The sequence below is a fragment of the Oncorhynchus tshawytscha genome, linkage group LG16 (assembly GCF_018296145.1).
Source record: "Oncorhynchus tshawytscha isolate Ot180627B linkage group LG16, Otsh_v2.0, whole genome shotgun sequence".
Lineage (NCBI taxonomy): Eukaryota > Metazoa > Chordata > Actinopteri > Salmoniformes > Salmonidae > Oncorhynchus > Oncorhynchus tshawytscha.
This window is the reverse complement of record NC_056444.1, coordinates 11,600,165-11,622,179: the sequence shown is the minus strand read 5'-3', so window position 1 is coordinate 11,622,179 and position 22,015 is coordinate 11,600,165. Positions and strand designations below refer to the sequence as shown.

General features: G+C 42.4%; 1 protein-coding gene across 9 annotated transcripts in view; it reads left to right on the top strand.

Annotated features, from left to right (window-relative positions):
* Window positions 1–22,015, top strand: part of LOC112215320 (band 4.1-like protein 3) — a 120,317-nt gene that overhangs the window by 19,638 nt on the left and 78,664 nt on the right. For 2 of the 9 annotated variants that reach the window (XM_042298771.1, XM_042298769.1), the window contains exon 1: window positions 14,395–14,532. The exons of 1 other annotated variant lie outside the window; for it this stretch is intronic. The gene's annotated coding sequence lies outside the window, so the exon portion shown is untranslated. Of the gene's footprint in view, window positions 1–14,392; window positions 14,533–22,015 lie in introns of those variants that run through there. 6 more of the 9 variants (XM_042298772.1, XM_042298774.1, XM_024374257.1 and 3 more) reach the window with 5 other exon arrangements.

Genomic DNA, 22,015 nt, shown 5'->3' with positions numbered 1-22,015 from the left:
TCCGAGCCGGTCACGGGTGCACCTCAGCCACGCTCAAGGTACTAAACGATATCATAACCGCCATCGATAAAAGACACTGTGCAGCCGTCTTCATCGACCTTGCCAAGGCGTTCGACTCTGTCAATCACCATATTCTTATCGGCAGACTCAGTAGCCTCGGTTTTTCGGATGACTGCCTTGCCTGGTTCACCAATTACTTTGCAGACAGAGTTCAGTGTGTCAAATCGGAGGGCATGCTGTCCGGTCCTCTGGCAGTCTCTATGGGGGTGCCACAGGGTTCAATTCTCGGGCCGACTCTTTTCTCTGTATATATCAATGATGTTGCTCTTGCTGCGGGCGATTCCCTGATCCACCTCTACGCAGACGACACCATTCTATATACTTCCGGCCCGTCCTTGGACACTGTGCTATCTAACCTCCAAACGAGCTTCAATGCCATACAACACTCCTTCCGTGGCCTCCAACTGCTCTTAAACGCTAGTAAAACCAAATGCATGCTTTTCAACCGTTCGCTGCCTGCAACCGCACGCCTGACCAGCATCACCACCCTGGATGGTTCCGACCTTGAATATGTGGACATCTATAAGTACCTAGGTGTCTGGCTAGACTGTAAACTCTCCTTCCAGACTCATATCAAACATCTCCAATCGAAAATCAAATCAAGAATCGGCCTCCTTCACTCACGCCGCCAAACTTAGCCTAGTAAAACTGACTATCCTACCGATCCTCGACTTCGGCGATGTCATCTACAAAATTGCTTCCAACACTCTACTCAGCAAACTGGATGCAGTTTATCACAGTGCCATCCGTTTTGTCACTAAAGCACCTTATACCACCCACCACTGCGACTTGTATGCTCTAGTCGGCTGGCCCTCGCTACATATTCGTTGCCAGACCCACTGGCTCCAGGTCATCTACAAGTCCATGCTAGGTAAAGCTCCGCCTTATCTCAGTTCACTGGTCACGATGGCAACACCCATCCGTAGCACGCGCTCCAGCAGGTGTATCTCACTGATCATCCCTAAAGCCAACACCTCATTTGGCCGCCTTTCGTTCCAGTTCTCTGCTGCCTGTGACTGGAACGAATTGCAAAAATCGCTGAAGTTGGAGACTTTTATCTCCCTCACCAACTTCAAACGTCTGCTGTCTGAGCAGTTAACCGATCGCTGCAGCTGTACATAGTCTATCGGTAAATAGCCCACCCATTTTTATCTACCTCATCCCCATACTGTTTTTATTTATTTACTTTTCTGCTCTTTTGCACACCAATATCTCTACCTGTACATGACCATCTAATCATTTATCACTCCAGTGTTATTAATCTGCAAAATTTTAATTATTCGCCTACCTCCTCATGCCTTTTGCACACAATGTATATAGACTCCCCTTTTTTTTCTACTGTGTTATTGACTTGTTAATTGTTTACTCCATGTGTAACTCTGTGTTGTCTGTTCACACTGCTATGCTTTATCTTGGCCAGGTCGCAGTTGCAAATGAGAACTTGTTCTCAACTAGCCTACCTGGTTAAATAAAGGTGAAATAAAAAAAATAAAAAATGACTGTCATAAACCTACCCCCAGGCCAACATCATGACACACTGATAGCCCGTCAATTAGCTCATGTCAGCTAACATTTTTTAGATTGCTAAATTAGTTTAGCAGCCAGCTATCTAAACTTGTTATCATGGTTGAAGTATCGGCTGGGGTGACACCCACTGATTTTGTTAGTCAGTCTCACTCAGATATCAGATTAAATAAAACTGCAAACATTTCTCTCCACCCTATTTCAAAATGTGTAGAATTGCATGAATTTAGTTATAAAATTGTTAACCTTCTCTCTGCCCCATGGCAAAATGTGTTGATTTGCATGAATTTTGTTATAAAATTGTAAACCTTCTCTCTGCCCCATGGCAAAATGTGTTAAATTGCATGAATTTAGTTATAAAATTGTTACCCTTCTCTCTGCCACATGACAAAATGTGTTGAATTGTAGAAAACTTGCTTTAAAACTGCAACATTTTCTCTACACTCCAAGATAAAGTGAGTAGAATTGCACAAAATGAAGTCAAAAATGTTTTTAAAAATTCTGCGCTGTCAATAAGGGGCCACTAAAATGTTTTGCTCGCAATGTGCGGGTATGGATGTGGGTACACAGACCCGGGAGCAACTGCAGCCCCTCAATGATTGATGAAAAATGTTGTGCCCCCACTCCTATCAAAGTTTACCATCCCTGGTCGATGTGCATAGGGGAGACCTGGGTTGGTTGTCTCACAGTGCTAATTACTTCCAATCTAAATGGAGCTGTGTAATATATTTAAGGTTAAAATGGATGAATTCTTTGAAAGAACTCAATTCATGTGAGTGTGACAAAATATTGAAGTGAGGGGAATTTGTGTTTTTCAAAGGTAAAAGAAAATATATATATATATTGGTATTTTCTTTGTATATGTTTACTTTATGGGAGTATCTATGAACAATTATGTTTGTTGAAAATAGGAAAGGGAGTGCTGTATTTCAAACCTATTTCTGAGTTACTAAGTCAAGCCATGTGGTTACTAGCATCTTCATTAGCATTGGGGGGTGGTTGGGGATGGATGTCACTATCAACTCCATTATAAAACAATGTCAGGTTGGTTGTCACAATCCGATCCATTATAGCCATATTGTTCAGGGATATTACCACTGCCAGTATAATAAAAAATATATGCTATTTAGCAGACACTTCTATCCAAAGCGAATTACAGTCATGCTTGTGTACATTTTACATACGGGTGGCACCGGGAATCGAATCCACAGCCCTGGTGGTGTAAGTGCCATGGTCTACCAACTGAGCCATACAGGACCACCGTATACAATAAATCCCAAGGGCTCCCTTCCCAGTAAACACCTTTGGCCAAAGTATCAACATGTGTTTGGAATATATAGTGTGGAGAGCGTTTGCACATTGGGAAGACGTCGCTGAGATATCAGAATGGAATGTTGACGCCTGGCTGTCGTATAAACGATGTAGAACTGTAGAATGTAGAATGTAGGTATTCTACACACATCTGTGAGACATCTTGCCAATTAGCAAACAGTGTCCAAACTGCATCTTCTCAATGCATCATGTGTACATCTGTTGGCCAGAGGTATCTGTGCTATCTGAGTTTGTTGTCTCTCTCGCACATACATATTTTCTGTCAAACACCCACACATGCTCACACAAATTTCCTTCTGTCACATCACAGTTTAGCCTAATTTAACCATTTTCTACTTTTGTCAACACTGATACTAGAGTTTCACAAAGAGCTTGCCATTGTTCAAATATGAATGGATTATCAGCCTCTACAATAACTTTGATTGCATTGTTATATTGTCTTTGATTACAAGATAATTAGGTCTTTGTGGAGTTCTCAGTCATTCAGTGGATATTTTTCTGGCTGTTGTGGGCTGAGCATCTTTTCCATTTTGGAGTCTTGTGAAGACTTACTGTGGATTTGAAACAGAATTCTTGATTAGATGTTATTAGTGTAGAATGTGGAGCAGATCTCTGTTCTTACTGAAGATTGCCTCATACAGTATGTTTGGTACATTGCTGCATGTAGTCCTACAGTACAATACCGATGTTACATGGTAACAGTACAATACCGATGTTACATGGTAACAGTACAATACCAATGTTACAAAGCAACAGTACCATACCCATGTTACATAGCAACAGTACCATACCCATGTTACATAGCAACAGTACCATACCCATGTTACATAGCAACAGTACCATACCCATGTTACATAGCAACAGTACCATACCCATGTTACATAACAACAGTACCATACCCATGTTACATAGCAACAAAGGAAGGAAGATGGCGTAATAGTTGCTCTCTGAAAATGAGGGAAAATTGTACAGCATCACTCTCATTCATTACAACCCTGCTACAGTATCTTTGTGCTTTCTTGAAGGACTTGCAGTTGAAACATGGCATCATAGAATTTTCCATGGATTAGCCATGTATGGCAGACAAAATGTTGGCGTATCCACTGTAACACTAACAGGGAATTCTTGAATTGCGGTGGTAAATGCTGTCCCTTGACTTTGGCACCATATAAAAACACTTTTTAATGACAGAAACATAATAAATGTTCCTTTTTATTTAACTGTTATTTAATAAGAAAACATACAGTACCAGTCAAAAGTTTGGACACACCTACTGTACTCATTCAAAGGTTTTTCTTTATTTTGACTATTTTTTACATTGTAGAATAATAGTGAAGGCATCAAAACTATGAAATAACACATGTATTATCATGAATCATGTATTAACCAAAAAAGTGTTCTTAAAAATCCAAATATATTTTATATTTGGCGCACTAAGCACATTCTTGGCATTCTCTCAGCCAGCTCTACCTGGAATGCTTTTCCAACAGTCTTGAAGGAGTTCCCACATATGCTGAGCACTTGTTGGCTGCTTTTCCTTCACTCTGCGGTCCAACTCATCCCATACCATCTCAATTGGGTTGAGGTCGGGTGATTATGGAGGCCAGGTCATCTGATACAGCACTCCATCACTCTCTTTGGTCAGATAACCCTTACACAGCCTGGAGGTGTGTTGGGTCATTGTCCTGTTGACAAACAAATGATAGTCCCACTAAGCGCAAACCAGATGGGATGGCATATCGCTGCAGAAGGCTGTGGTAGCCATGCTAGTTAAGTGTGCCTTGAATTCTAAATAAATCACTGTCAGTGTCACCAGCAAAAGCACCCCTACACCATCACACCTCCTTTTCCATGCTTCATGGTGGGAACAACACATGCAGAGATCATCCGCTCACCTACTCTGCATCTTACAAGACACGGCGGTTGGAACTAAAAATCTTAAATTTGGACTCATCAGACCAAAGGACAGATTTCCACTGGTCTAATGTCCATTGCTCGTGTTTCTTGGCCCAAGCAAGTCTCTTCTTATTATTGGTGTGCTTTAGTTGTGGTTTCTTTGCAGCAATTCAACCATGAAGGCCTGATTCACACAGTCTCCTCTGAACAGTTGATGTTGAGATGTGTCTGTTACTTAAACTCTGTGGAGCATTTATTTGGGCTGCAATTTCTGAGGCTGGTAACTCTAATGAACTTATCCTCTGCAGCAGAGGTAACTCTGGGACTTCCTTTCCTGTGGTGGACCTCATGAGAGCCAGTTTCATCATAGCTCTTGATGTTTTTTGCGACTGCACTTGAAGAAACTTTCAGAGTTCTTGACATTTCCCGGATTGACTGACCTTCATGTCTTAAAGTAATGATGAACTGTCATTTCTCTTTGCTTATTTGATCTGTTTTTGCCATAACATGGACTTGGTCTTTTCCCAAATAGGGCTATCTTCTGTATACCACCTAGGGGTTGTCGATATGAACAAAAATTCATATCACAATATTTTCCACTGTCCGGACGATAACAATATAATTTCACAATATAATGTAAAAAAAAAATGTTTAAAAAAATTATGATATTGCTTTAACCTTGTAGAAACAGAAAGGGGGCATTGCACATTTTTATATATATATATCATATTTTTTTTACTTCTGTGGAAAACCTGTGCAAACTTGAAACATTAACAAAGGTATACGAGTTAAATAAATATGCAGTAAAATTTGATACAAAAATATTTAAAGTAGACATTGCCTTTAGTGCTAAATGCTCTCTCAGAGGGCCAACTTGCTTGACCGAAAGTCGGCAGTGGGAGAGAAGAATGCAGTGTTATGGATTTCGTTGGCAACTCTGTCCCGACATTCTGTGTAGAGTTCTGGCTGAAGTATTTATGGCTCGCGATCTCGTATCTTGGGTCTGAAGTTCGAATCAACTTGCTGAAACCGACTTCCTCCACAGTTTGAATTGGTTCCATGTCTTTCGCTATGTGATACGTAACTGCACTCATTATCTAATTCCACTTGTTGCTCTTCTTGTCATAGGGTGTACCACTAACGAATGATTCTTCATATTCGCGCACATGCAAGGTTTTCAGGTGGTGAAAAATATTGTTGGTGTTTCCACATTTGGCTAGCGTCTACACGACTTACACAGTATTGTTTTTTGGTCGAGATCGAACATCGTAAAGCCAAACCAGTTACAAACGACATAGATTCATGATTACAAAAGGTTCTACAGCTGCAACATCGAGAGAATCCTGACTGGTTGCATCACTGCCTGGTATGGCAACTGCTCAGCCTGCGACCGCAAGGCACTACAGAGGGTAGTACGTACGGCCCAGTACATCACTGGGGCTAAGCTGCCTGCCATCCAGGACCTCTATACCAGGCGGTGTCAGAGGAAGGCCCTAGAAATTGTCAAAGACTCCAGCCACCCCAGTCATAGACTGTTCTCTCTGCTACCGCATGGCAAGCGGTACTGGAGCACCAAGTCTAGGACCAAAAGCTTCTCAACAGCTTTTACCCCCAAGCATAAGACTCAAATGGCTACCCGGACTATACATTGTGTCCACCCCCCAAACCCCTCCACCCCCCCTTTTACGTTGCTGCTACTCTCTGTTTATCATCTGTACATAGTCACTTTAACTGATCCTACATGTACATATTACCTCAAATAGCCCGACTAACCAGTGCACCCGCACATTGACTCTGTACCTGTACCACCTGTTTATAGCGACTGTTTTTTAAAAACATTTCTTTACCTATCTATTGTTTACCTAATACCTATTTTTTTACTTAAAAACTGCACTGTTTGTTAAGGGCTCGTAAGTAAGCATTTCACTGTAAGGTCTACACCTGTTGTATTCGACGCACGTGACAAATAAACTTTGATTTGATTTACTGTCACTTAGGGTTGCACTATCAGTAGCTAGATAGCTTGCTTTGGCTAACGTTAGCTAGTTAGCTATTGGCTGTGTACAAGGGGATTGTTTGAAAGAGAAACTCACATCGACTACAACGAGAGATGGTACTCCCTTATTTCTGCTTATCGTCACCAACTAGTTAACTAGTTAACGAACTAACCACTATCTGTTAACTAATGTTTTCCCTCTACAGTATGTGGTTCATTTTCAGAATGAGAGAATATGGTGAAAATGAGGCGTTGCTTGTTAAACAAGTGGATTCAGGGTTAAAGTGTAGCTGGAGCTGGGCCTGGCTAAGCTGGATGCCACTATAGAGGTGAAAGGAACACCACACACGTTCCCTCTTTCCCACTTTTGCTGGCAATGTAATACAATGTAATAATACAATGTAATAATGCCAATAATGTGCAGTGTAGCCCAAAGATATTGTTTTTGTTATGTTGAACTTGACAGTAACACGTGTGTGTGTGTGTGTGTGTGTGTGTGTGTGTGTGTGTGTGTGTGTGTGTGTGTGTGTGTGTGTGTGTGTGTGTGTGTGTGTGTGTGAGAGAGTGAGAGGGGAATTGTAATTTGTTTTACTCGGTGAACGTTATTTTTTTCACACATGTAGCCTTGTGCACTTGATCGATGTCTACTATAGTGGCCACTATAATAGAGCAAAAATAGAATGCCTGTTTGTTTCATTCTATTTCTACTTTAAGATGTTTTGTGTGGTCACAAGCGTTCTATTATAAAGGCTGTCATGGCTAACTGAAATATTAATATTGTTTTTTTCTCAAGACTTGAGTGTCATTTGCAGTAAAGTCTAGGCAACAAATAACATTGGATTGCTTTCTTTACATTTTTTTTAGCTGTGGGTTAGGTTCACATTAACCACTTTTTATTTTACACACAGAGACTGATCATGTAGATCATATTCTTTGTTGTTGCATTTCCCCCGAGCAGGGTTTTTTTGCATGTTTCAGTGCCCAAAAAATTAAGTGTCACCTTTTTGTGCCCTCATCAGTTTGCATCCCTGTATCATACTGTGGGGTAATCTTTCAGCTGCAGGGACTGGGAGACTAGTCAGGATCGAGGGAAAGATGAATGGAGCAAAGTACACAGAGATCCTTGATGAAAACCTGCTCCAGAGCGCTCAGGACCTCAGACTGGAGTGAAGGTTCACCTTCCAACAAGACAACAACCCTAAGCACACAGCCAAGACAACACAGGAGTGGCTTCGGGACAAGTCTCTGAATATCCTTGAGTGGCCCAGCCAGAGCCTGGATTTGAACCCAATCTAACATCTCTGGAGAGACCTGAAAATAGCTGTGCAGTGACGCTCCCCTTCCAACCAAGACAGAGCTTGAGAGGATCTGCAGAGAAGAATGAAGAGAAGAAACTCCCCAAATACAGGTGGGCCAAGTTTGTAGCATCATACCCAAGAAGACTTGAGGCTGTGATCACTGCCAAAGGTGCTTCAACAAAGTACTGAGTAATGTGTCTGAATATGTATGTAAATGTGACATTTTATTTGTTTTATTTTTAATAAATTTGCAAAAATAAATTTAAAACAGTTATTACTTTGTCGTTATGGTGTATTGTGTGTAGTATGATGAGGGAGAAAAACTATGTAATCCATTTTAGAATAAGGCTGTAACGTAACAAAATGTGGGAGGGGTCTGAGAACTTTCTGAATGCACCGTACATTTTAAATAAATACAAATGATAGATTTGTATACATTTTTTCCAAAATGCCAATGTAATTCAAGAACGGCCTTAACACAATAAAGGGCTTTACATGGTCGGCTTCAGCTCAGACTAGACACGTTTTAGAAGACAGTTTGTTTTCTGTCTTTGAAAACGATTAAAAAGCTAATTCAATGTTCTTATCTCTGCCACTGCTTCTCCTCCACCTTCTCACTCTCCACCTTCTCACTTACCTTGTGTTTTGACAGGTATTTCTTGAAGCATACTTAGTCATTAAGTTCCTGATTAAACCGTGATTGACTTGCCCCTCACGACAGATGCAGTCAAGTGTTTAATGAATCCCCCTCGGCTTGCCTATTTTTCACCCGATAATTAGGTGTCTATTGTAATGAGTCGTACCGTTGTGACGAAGAGCGACAGGAGCCCATCAAAATGACACCCGAAACACTGGAGTTGATTGGCATTTCCTTGGTGACCCGGGTCGTGTTTATTTGGCACCAAATGGAGAGAGAAAATTGACTGAAACAGGTAGGGACTACCTGGACTTGTTCAATAAGGAATATGCATCTTTGTTTTCCGTTGCTAAATGTTTTAACACCACAGGGTAATGCAGGGTTTTACAGGGTGTTACAGGGTGTTGCAGGGTATTGCAGGGTTTTACAGGGTGTTGCAGTGTGTTGCAGGGTATTGCAGGGTTTTACAGGGTGTTACAGGGTGTTGCAGGGTGTTACAGGGTATTGCAGGGTTTTACAGGGTGTTACAGGGTGTTGCAGTGTGTTGCAGGGTATTGCAGTACAGCAACAGGGTGTTGCAGGGTGTTACAGGGTGCTGAGGGTGTTACAGGGTGTTGCAGTACAGCAACAGGGTGTTAAAGGGTGATGGAGGATGTTGCAGGGTGTTGCAGTACAGCAACAGGGCGTTTCAGGGTGTTACAGGGTGTTTCAGGTTGTTACAGTACAGCAACAGGGTTTTACGGGGTGTTAGAGGGTGTTTCAGGTTGTTGCATTACAGCAACAGGGTGTTACAGGGTGTTAGAGGGTGTTTCAGGTTGTTGCATTACAGCAACAGGGTGTTACAGGGTGTTAGATGGTGTTTCAGGGTATTGCAGTACAGCAACAGGGTGTTGCATGGTGTTACAGGGTGCTGAGGGTGTTACAGGGTGTTACAGTACAGCAACAGGGTGTTAGAGGGTGTTTCAGGGTGTTTCAGGTTGTTACAGTACAGCAACAGGGTGTTAGAGGGTGTTTCAGGTTGTTACAGTACAGCAACAGGGTGTTACAGGGTGTTAGAGGGTGTTTCAGGGTGTTTCAGGTTGTAACAGTACAGCAACAGGGTGTTAGAGGAAGTTTCAGGTTGTTACAGTACAGAAACAGGGTATTACAGGGTGTTAGAGGGTGTTGCAGTACAGCAACAGGGTGTTTCAGGGTGTTTCAGGTTGTTACAGTACAGCAACAGGGTGTTACAGTGTGTTTCATGGTGTTTCAGGTTGTTACAGTACAGCAACAGGGTGTTATAGAGGGTGTTACGGGGTGTTAGAGGGTGTTACAGGGTGTTAGAGGGTGTTTCAGGGTGTTTCAGGTTGTTACAGGGGTGTTAGAGGGTGTTTCAGGGTGTTTCAGGTTGTTACGAGGTGTTAGAGGGTGTTACAGGGTGTTAGAGGGTGTTTCAGGGTGTTTCAGGTTGTTACGGGGTGTTAGAGGGTGTTTCAGATTGTTACAGTACAGCAACAGGGTGTTATAGAGGGTGTTACAGGGTGTTAGAGGGTGTTACAGGGTGTTAGAGGGTGTTTCAGGTTGTTACAGTACAGCAACAGGGTGTTACAGGATGTTAGTGTGTTACAAGGTGTTGCAGTACAGCAACAGGGTATTGCAAAGTTTTGCAGAGTATTAGTGAGGTCGGGTACTGATGTCGGGCGATTAGGCCTGGCTCGCAGTCACGTTCCTATTCATCCCAAAAGTGTTTGATGGGGTTGAGGTCAGGGCTCTGTGCAAGTCAGTGAAGTTCTTCCACATTGATCTCAACAAACCATTTCTGTATGGACCTCGCTTTGTTCATGGGGACATTGTCATGCTGAAACAGGAAAGGGCCTTCCCCAAACTGTTGCAACAAAGTTGGAAGCAAAGAATCGTCTAAAATGCCATTGAATGGTGTAGCGTTAAGATTTCCCTTCACTGGAACTAAGGGGCCTGAACCATGAAAAACAGCCCCAGATCATTATTCCTCCTCCACCAAACTTTACAGTTGGCATGATGCATTCGAGTAGGTAGCGTTCTCCTGGCATCCGCCAAACACAAATTTGTCCGTTATTCACTCCAGAGAATGCGCTTCCACTGCTCCAATGATGGCGAGTTTACCACCACTCCAGCCGACGCTTGGCATTGAGCATGGTATTCTTAGGCTTGTGTGCAGCTGCTCGGCCATGGAAATCCATTTCATGAAACTGCCGAAGAACAGTTCTTGTGCTGACGTTGCTTCCAGAGGCAGTTTGGAACTCGGTAATAAGTGTTGCAACCGAGGGCAGACGATTTTTACGCGCTACGCGATTCAGCACTCTGCGGTCCCGTTCTGTGAGCTTGTGTCGCCTACCACTTCGCGGCTGAGCCGTTGTTGCTCCTAGACGTTTCCACTTCACAGTAACAGCACTTACAGTTGACCGGGGTAGCTCTATCAGGGCAGAAATTTGATGAATTGACTTGTTGGAAAGATGGCATCCTATGATGGTGCCATGTTGAAAGTCACTGAGCTCTTCAGTAAGGCCATTCTACTGCCAATATTTGTCTATGGAGATTGCATGGCTGTGTGCTCGATTTTATACCCCTGTCAGCAACGGGCGTGGCTTAAATAGACGAATCCACTCATTTGAAGGTGTGTTCACATACTGCTGTATATATAGTGTAGCTAGTGCTACCTTATGGCATCATTCTCACTTGCAGGAACCTGGCTCACCGTTCAGACCTCGGCTGCCAGCTGGAGGAGTTAGGTTGGCCTTCACAGAAATGCATCAACTACTAAATGAGGCTTGGAGTCGGCACCGCTTAGGCAACCCTTCACATTTTCTGAAGGGTCTGAGTCAGTGCTCAGTCTCTGGGAACCTTCCAACCCATTTCCTTCTCATCCCACCTATCTGAAATTGGGTTTTTTTGACGTCCCCCCAGGGTGGTGTATGAGGCCAGTCAACACTCAGCCCACTCTCTCTTCTTTGAACTGATGGAACTTGTGTAGATGAGATGACAGTCAGAAGTCAGACCCTGGGAAAGCTAGTAATTCAATTTCAGATAAATCGTACTGGATCAGCAGGCCGTTAATAGGTGTTAATTTATCAATATATGCCTTGTGCTTTTGGGACAGTGTCCTGGGTGGTCAATGATATAATTATATAACGTTTTCACTTGGAAATCAGCAAGTCAGATATTTCTAAGGGAATGTAGTTTTAGGATGTTTGTGTACTGTTATTCATCTTTTAATTCAGGGTTAGCTTTTCAGCTATCTAATACAGATGTAGGAACTTAATTTGAGTCCGTTTGCTACAGCAGGAAAGTAATCCTGCAGCAACAGAAAATGTGACTTGTTATGTGGATTATAATGAATGGCCATTTTTGTAGGCGTTGATACACACCACTGGAGGCTGGTGAGGGGAGGACGGCTCATAATAACGGCCGGAATGGAGCAAATGGAAGGGCTCATTACCACGAGCCTGTCCTCCCCAATTACGGGTGCCACCAACCTCCTGTGATATACACTATATATATATATATATATATATAAAAGTACACTACCTGACACAAAGTATGTGGACACCTGCTCATCGAACATCTCATTCCAAATCATGGGCATTAATATGGAGTTGGACCCCCCTTGGCTGGGGGGGCCTCCACTCTTCTGGGAAGGCTTTCCACTAGATGTTGGAACATTGCTTCAATTCAGCCACAAGAGCATTAGTGAGGTCAAGCACTGATGTTGGGTGATGAGGCCTGGCACTCGGCGGTGAGGACTGTCAGCAACGGGTGTGGCTGAAATAGCCGAATCCACTCATTCGAAGGGGTGTCCACATGCTTTTATATATATAATGCATGTGGACATTCCTTCAAATTTGTGTATTCAGCTATTTCAGCCACACCTGTTGCTGACAGGTGTATAAAATCGAACACACAGCCATGCAATTTGGCTATACTTTTGGTCATCTAGTGTATTTTTCTAAAGGTAAAATCAAGTCTGAAATTTCAAAGGGGAAATGACACAATTCAGAAGCATTTTTAAACCTCGAATACACTTCAAGTTTTTAATTTCCAACAGTTCATAAAAGTTCTGCAGCAGGGTGATCAAATTAAGATTTTACACATGTAATATACCTGTTATACAAATGATTTTATTAAATTATAACTTTTTAGCATATTTTAGCATAAAATGGGAGGTTCATAGTCGTTTGATCTGGTAATATGACCATAAATGTTTCTAAGTTTAATAATGTTTGCTGGCTTCATAATTCAACCTCTAATCTAAGCAATCTGCACACACAATATTGTTATGAATCTTAATTTTGAGGAGTCTAAACTGATATATAATTTGATGGTTTTGTGGACATTAATAGCACCAGACCATATCAGCTAATGCACTCAGGTCTGCAGAGCATTATAATTGTATTTACAGGGGCATTTTCATAAAAATGAATATCGCAAATAGAATCAAGACAATCTGTCTGAATAGAAATGGCCCCAGATGGCCCCCTCAAGGTCATTATCAGACTGAACTGAAGGTCAGGATTTGGGGTTGTCTTTTGCACAATAACAGTAGACAGACATTATGTTATGCATTTGGTGTGCTGTGTATGGTTTCAGGTAGTAGTTATGAGTTGTGTTGTTATAGACTATTTAAGCTGTGATGTCGTTCTATGCATTTTAGATAGACGGTAGCTCAGACCTTAAAAGATTGTCATCCCATTAGCTTGTTTTTTTATGTTAGCTAAATTTTGTTCCTCAACTTTTTATGTCACAAGCCGCCACTTTAACAAGTGCCTCCTGAGAGCCAGATAGAAGTGCTTTACAGCTATAGCAAGTTGTTTATCAAAGCTTCAAGGATGCATATGTTGTTCAGAAAAGCTCAAACTTGGGAGCAGCCATGGCATCACCCGATGCCCAGCTGTGATTTGAGGTGTGGCACTATGCAACATATAGGACCACCTGACCAAATAGCTCATAATCATGTTATGATCCCAAACTCTGATGTAGTGGAATATCAATGTTGTAACTCAACCTTAAATCAACACCTAGCAACCTCGTCAAGAAGGCCGGACCTCTTGGCGTAACCGTTAAGGTGTTGGCTTGACAGTCGCTCGAGCTGGGTTTGAGACCAGGTCAGGGCTAACTCCCGAATTGGTTACAATGGTGTTAGAAGCGGGATGGCGCATGTGAGGCCATCGGGGAGGTGTGTATGCATGAGACAAGTGTGGTGAAACACTCTCCTGAGGGAAGGGGTTAATGTAGCAACCTTAATCCAACAACTAGCAACTTTGTTAAGAAGTTTGGACCTCTTGGTATAATGGTTAAGGTGTTGGTTTGACAGATTTTGGACCTGGGTTCAAGTCCTGGTATTCACTACAATATGTAAATAAGTTGAAGCAAATTATTTTTTTCATTTAGATTTATATAATAGATAATAGTAATCTAAAAGGTATTACAGAAGTTTGAATAAGTAGTCTATGTGTTCCCCAAGGTCAGTTTCCAATGTGTGATAGCTCTTATTTCTTTTATTAGGACCTCTCAATTGGAGGAGGGGGATTTTGCGCACATATAATAGTATAAACCTGCACCCGGTATTATCCATCTGTGGGTGGGTCGTGTTTTGTCATAAGGTGGGCATCCTTGGCTATCCCAGAATTCCGTTTTTCCCGGTGTAGAGTGTAGCAAGCTATTTTGGCTGCTGCAGGCAGTGGCAGGATGACATAGGGGAGACTTTACCGGTCTGCAGCTAAAGCGTGGAGGAACTGCACCTTAGACCAGAGATTTTGGAGGACACAGGATACCCGGTAAAACGCTACTAACTCCATCTTTCAGAAAGGAGAGTCATGTGTTGAATTCAATAGTCGCACAATAATTGTGGAAAGAGAGAAAATAGTTTCGTTATCGAGGTTTTCATCTGAAAATGTGACGTGCCGGCGTCGCATCATTTACAGTAGGTGACGAAGCGGATTCCTTGCACCAACAAATACTGCTCAGGTGTAGAGCAACATTAACCTTTAAGACGAATAGAAATGTACATCTTTATATAGTCTTTGTATCCAGTGTCCCACATTGTACTTTGAGAAACCATGAATAGGCTGCTGTGTAGCCTAGTGTATGTGTTTAATTTGACTCGGGATACTGTATATTGTCCATGTGATCAAAACGCCCGATGCCTACTGCCTAGTAGCGACTGGTTCAAAAGTGTCTAGGCCAAATAATACAATAACGCACGGATTCTTGCGCATCAGACAAAAAGTTGTCGGTTATATTCTGTTTGGAGAGTTGTGCTCTTTTGTGTGCTCTTTACTATTGCGCAATGCGTTACGTCTAGCGGTTTTGTTACTGGTAGACTAGACTATATCACTGGCGTATAACAGTTATGACTTGCAATCGTGAAGTTCCGGTCTCGGTTTTCGGGATGTGCTTCTGCAATGCGGTGGGTGTGGCCTGGCTGTTCGGTAGATGGAGAACGGAGATGAGAGGAGAGAGGAGAGCGCCTATGTGGCCGCTTTGCCCTGGTTTACCCGTCTGATGGGGCGTTTTTCAGCCCACGTCATGGTTAGAGAGTGAGAGCAGACGCTACAGTCACAGGTGATGGTGCATTGTGCAAAATGAGTCAGAAAATCTAGGTGTAGTTGGCCATTGTTTACTATTTTTGGATGTGTTTTGTTTTGGTCTCATCTTTCATTATGGGGCACCACAAAGGGGTTAAAAATAGGCATGTGCTTGTGTGTGTAAATGTATAATAAACCATTGGTCAGAATTTTTTTATCATCATTTAATTTATGATGTAGAAAATACAAATTGCACCACAAGAAAATGCCATGACTGACATGAAATGAACTGGATGTTATGATACTGCCTGCACCACTCTGCTTGAAATTAGATGAATGTTATGATACTGCCTGCACCACTCTGCTTGAAATGAGATGGATGTTATGATAACTGCCTGCACCACTCTGCTTGAAATGAGATGGATGTTATGATACTGCCTGCACTACTCTGCTTGAAATGAGATGGATGTTATGATGCTGCCTGCACCACTCTGCTTGAAATGAGATGGATGTTATGATACTGCCTGCACCACTCTGCTTGAAATGAGATGGATGTTATGAATACTGCCTGCACCAATCTGCTTGAAATGAGATGGATGTTATGATACTGCCTGCACCACTCTGCTTGAAATGAGATGGATGTTATGATGCTGCCTGCACCACTCTGCTTGAAATGAGATGGATGTTATGATACTGCCTGCACCACTCTGCTTGAAATGAGATGGATGTTATGATAACTGTCTGCACCACTCTGCTTGAAATGAGATGGATGTTATGATACTGCCTGCACCACTCTGCTTGAAATGAGATGGATGTTATGATAACTGCCTGCACCACTCTGCTTGAAATGAGATGGATGTTATGATACTGCCTGCACCACTCTGCTTGAAATGAGATGGATGTTATGATACTGCCTGCACCACTCTGCTTGAAATGAGATGGATGTTATGATAACTGCCTGCACCACTCTGCTTGAAATGTTTGAAGTCACGGGGCAACTGGAACCTTCATTATTTTCATAGCCTATTTGAAGAGGTAGGCCATCCAACGTGTGCCCATACCAATACTTACTCTTAACGATTAGCGGACATGGACGTAAGGTCCACAGAATAGTGATTGTCATGGCTTCCCTTACATTAGCTGCATGGTAGGGTTGTGTTGTTGTTCCAGTGACGCCTCTTCAGAAGGTGACTCACTCAAAACCTGTTGATGTCAAACAGAGAGAAAATAAACAAACTGGCACAGATTTCTGTTGTGCTTTTCACTAATACCTGCCCAATATCCTTTATCTTGGCCAGAGCTCAGCTGACCATTGGTCAATATTAGCGAAATAGCTTTCATTTTAACATAGCAAAATGTTCAACGGTAATAAGATTTTGGATAGTAGAAAGTGGCATGGCAGTGCACTTTTAAACCTTGTATAGATCTCTTCAGTCTAGAAGCAGTGGATCTGTACCATTTTCCTTCTGGATGTGTCGTATCCCCGTGTCCCATGACTTTGATGGATGCCTTAAAGTGCTTTTATGCTGACTATGGACTACTGCAACAATACTGCTACTGTGCTGAGGTGGAAGGTTACATGGGAGAATGTCACATACACAATCTCCTATCATAACCAAAAGGTTTATAGTGTGTTATATTCAGGCTATTATTGTAGGGGACCAGTGGACCTGGCATCCAAATGATAATGCTTGGTCTCGATTTGTCAGTCTGTGGACCCTTGTATACATCTCGTACGTTTTCCCATCCTGGATGTTTCCCTGTGTGTACTCTTGGAAAGCGTTGTGTGATTGTGAACAGTTGGTAATCAGCCATGTGTCCTTGCTGAGAAGAGTTAATTGGCTTCGGTCTCCTGTGTCTAGTGTTTCAATCACTGGGATGTAGGCTACAGTTGAACAAGTCACAGAGTAGCAGCCTTCTTTTAGGCTACAGTGGAACAAGTCACAGAGTAGCAGCCTTCTTTTAGGCTACAGTGGAACAAGTCACAGAGTAGCAGCCGTCTTTTAGGCTACAGTGGAACAAGTCACAGAGTAGCAGCCTCCTCAGAGCAAAGCAGGAAGAAAGTGAAGCTACTGGGACATTCCTGTCAATGGCAGGATAAAGGCATTTGGTTGTGCACCCTTATCTCATCCAAGAGAGTTCACAGTACTTTTAGGCTGCCGCTATGCAGTGTAAGTACACAATTACTGTATGGAGACTAATTTATACGATCAGATATGCTTTATGTAATTTATGCTTAGCAGAGCTTGCTGCATCCACTTGTTTGTGACTCAAGGAGGTGTGTCTTAGCACAAGGGCACCATGGACAGCACCACAGGCTTTGACGAGACAATCAGACCCAGTTCAAGTCCTGTAACACTGTTGTGGGCACTGGAAGGGCCATTGAAGGCCAATCAGGGAGCCTTGTAGGTGTGCTGCTGCTTTGTCATCAGGATAATTCAATGTCATTGAAACAGATATATGCAGTTTCACAAAACACTGCCGTTCCTTTCCCTGATGCAGCCTATGCGAGGAACTTAACACTGGTTATGTAAAGGTTTGGCAGTAACCTTTACGTTACAGCAACAACTAGGAACAGAACTTGTTATTGTCCTTATACCATGTTATGACCACTTTATTCTGTGCTTAATGTGAAGCGCTATCCAAGGTTTTGTAGAGGTTGTATCTAGGTTTTTGGAGGTTGTATGTAGGTTTTTGGAGGTTGTATGAAGGTTTTTGGAGGTTGTATGTAGGTTTTTATAGAGGTTGTATGTAGGTTTTTATAGAGGTTGTATCTAGGTTTTTATAGAGGTTGTATCTAGGGTTTTATAGAGGTTGTATCTAGGTTTTTCGAGGTTGTATCTAGGTTTTTTGAGGTTGTATCTAGGTTTTTCGAGGTTGTATCTAGGTTTTTATAGAGGTTGTATCTCGGTTTTTGGAGGTTGTATCTAGGTTTTTATAGAGGTTGTATCTAGGTTTTTGGAGGTTGTATTTAGGTTTTTATAGAGGTTGTATCTAGGTTTTGGAGGTTGTATCTAGGTTTTTCGAGGTTGTATCTAGGTTTTTGGAGGTTGTATTTAGGTTTTTATAGAGGTTGTATCTAGGTTTTGGAGGTTGTATCTAGGTTTTTCGAGGTTGTATCTAGGTTTTTCGAGGTTGTATTCTCCATTTCTAATAGTAATACTCTGGCCGTGTATAGGCCTATAGACAGTATATAGGCCTATAGCTCTATATGGATTATAATCTTCACAGTATGCAGAGCGGCTGTCCTACATTTTTTGAATGACAGCCTTTAAGCACCCTCTGTAATTGTCTGGATCTGTGGATATTACTGTAACATCTAACTCCATGTGGTGCAATCCTGCTTTAGATTCCATGGGAGATATTCTTTACGATAAGAACAAACAGAAAAACAGTTGGAGCTTAATATGCCGATCTGATCAGTACATGCATTTTTCAAAATTAGGATCTAAAATCCAATCATTCCATTTTTTTTCTATCTTATAATTATTCTATTTTTAGCCATCTTAACCAGGTTCTGTTTGCAATTAGATGGACCTGATTGAATAATTCATTTTTCTCATTAGTGAAATGGTATTGCCTTTTTTTTGAAGAGGTCATTTGGTGGTGAGCATGCCTCGTCAATAATGTTAACGTCATCAGTATTAGGCTATATGAAATGCTCTACTATTACAATGTCTGTTTTCTTTGCTTTGCCTTCAATGGGGTAGGGTTGCTAGGTTACAGTAGCTGACTCTTTTAATGATACCTAATATTTAAAAAATATATATATTAAAAAACGTTGTTTTTGTAATTGCAATTATGTTCTCTTAATTTCAGGAAAGTAGTGATTCATGTTTGTGTAGATACCAAGTATTGGACTAATTCCTTATTCATGAGCAGTGTGGTTTTGGTCCATCAATGTAAAATGTGTAAACCCATATAATAATTGGGTTCATCTAAACCATGTCAGCTGATTGGACCTCTCTCCCATCCAGATCAATGTTGCCCTCAAGACCCTTTTTCATCTGTCCTTGTCTTATTTAACCTACTTGCACAAAACAGGTTTCTTCCGTGATAGGCCTTAATTACGGAAGTGCAGAGAGGACCTATTAACAAAAAATATATAATTCCCTCGTTATGTTGAGATCACAACTTATTTATCTCATGATCTCTACATAACGAAAGTTGTTTTGTTGAGATCACGAGATAATCAAAAATACCACGCCGCATCCATTTACATGTTCAGATTGACAATAACCCCCCCCCCCATCAAGGAGCCCTGTGGCTGCATTGATCGCAATGCGCTTGAGGGACATTTAAGCCCTGAACGATGCCTAACAGGCATACTGTCTCCCAGGCTGCATGCCGGCCCCCAAAACCACAGCCAATCGCATGCAAGGAACAATGTTGCTAACTTGGCTAGAATTGTGAGCTAGCTAACAAGCTAGCTTGCGATCTATGCTGGTTGTTAGCTTGCATAACTGATATGTGTATAATTATAAGGGACACTTCATGTTTTGTGGATAATATTTACATTTACCCTGGGCAAGCTCCATTCATGACAGGCTGATCAGATTCAACTTCAGCCTCAAAGGCGGATAAGTCAGGATGCTGACTTGCAGGCAGATTAGCTGTTAAAGTACTTTATAGACAGATACATATCTGGTCCAGGAGGTGAGTTCTATTCCTGGCAGGCTGATCAGACTCAATAGATGTCAGGATGCTGCTTTGTATGCTTTCATATGTAAGGCTCCTTGCAGAATGCCTACAAGGCGCATCCTGATGTATCAGCCTCTAAGCCTGCTATTGAATCTGATCAAGCTCTGAGGCGGAAATTGAATCTGATCAGCCTGTCAGGAATGAAGCTCACCCAGTGTTAATGTAAATATTATCCATAAAACATGAAGTTTCCCTTACAATTATACACATATCAGTTATGCAAGGCAACAAACAGCATAGATAACACGCTAGTTAGCTAGCTAGGTATCCAGCTAACAAGACAACCTAGCTAACTAGCTTGCTAGCTCACTCGCTCACTCGCTCGTTCACAAGACTAGCCAAGTTAGCTGTGTTGTTGCTTTCATGCGATTGGCTGTGGTCTCGGGGGTGGCACACTACCTGAGAGACAGGGCTGCCTGTCAGGCATCGTTCATGGTTTAAATGCCCCATAAGGGCGTAGCTCCCCCACGAGCTCTTAGCTCAAGGCAAGGGACATTTACCTTCCTAACTTTCTCATTTATAAACTGATAATGAGCTCCAAACACAAATGAAAGCATGATGTTAGCATGAAATGTAGCCAAACAGATCTTTGTGTAGCAATCAGTAGAAACGTATGTGCTGGTCCACCGAGGGCTCTGCCGTCTCAGCCATACTGTCAATCTATCATCAATACGTCACTCCTATTTATAGAGTTTCTCTTGTGATCTCGACAAAACAACTTTTGTGATGTAGTGATCGTGAGATCAATAAGTTGTGATCTCGACATAAAGAAGGAATATTTTTTTAAATTCATATGTGATCTCTGGACTTCCGTACTTGATACAGCGTGTTGTAACAGACAGAATCCATGACGTACATCAACTCCCCTCAGTGTGTTTATTCAACTGTACACCCCCCCCCCCCTGTGAGGTCTGGGGAAGAATCCTGCCTCTGTGCGGGCTGCTGGCTGGTTAAATTGAAGGGCTCTTTGGTAAAGAGGACCAGCTGCTGCGGTGAACTGGGTAATTGTCTGGAGCGGCTCTCTGAACTCTGCTGGCCCACCGGTACCATTAGTGGAACAGTAAGATTAAGGGAGATGCCATACGGAGAAGAAAGCAATCAAATTGAAGGAGACAATCTGGGCCTTTGGGAGTAATTCAAGAGAGAACAGCAAGGTGGAGGAAGCAAGTGTAAGATAAAATTCTATTTGAAGAGGGGACATAGGCTGTTGGTAGTCTCTGTGCTGTAAATAGAGATAGGAGAAGAAGGGTTCAGATGCTATCTAGTCAGGGGAGTTTGTTTTCTTTTAGATACTTTGAGCATTTGATTGAGACTGCCCGGAGTGCTGAATTGGTGAGGTTTCCAATTCTGTGGCTATTCCATTTTCACCAGAATAACTCAATCAAACGCAGCTTGAGTATTTGAATGAAAAAAAACACCATTTGAACCCAGCTGTGTCTGACTTGAAGACAGCCCATAGGTGGTGAGGGTAGGCAACAACATCTCCACCCCGCTGATCCCCAACACTGGGGCCCCACAAGGGTGCGTTCTGAGCCCTCTCCTGTACTCCCTGTTCACCCACGACTGCGTGGCCACGCACGCCTCCAACTCAATAATCAAGTTTGCGGACGACACAACAGTGGTAGGCTTGATTACCAACAACGACGAGACGGCCTACAGGGAGGAGGTGAGGGCCCTCGGAGTGTGGTGTCAGGAAAATAACCTCATACTCAACGTCAACAAAACTAAGGAGATGATTGTGGACTTCAGGAAACAGCAGAGGGAACACCCCCCTATCCACATCGATGGAACAGTAGTGGAGAGGGTAGCAAGTTTTAAGTTCCTTGGCATACACATCACAGACAAACTGAATTGGTCCACTCACACAGACAGCATTGTGAAGAAGGCGCAGCAGCGCCTCTTCAACCTCAGGAGGCTGAAGAAATTCGGCTTGTCACCAAAAGCACTCACAAACTTCTACAGATGCACAATCGAGAGCATCCTGGCGGGCTGCATCACCGCCTGGTACGGCAACTGCTCCGCCCACAACCGT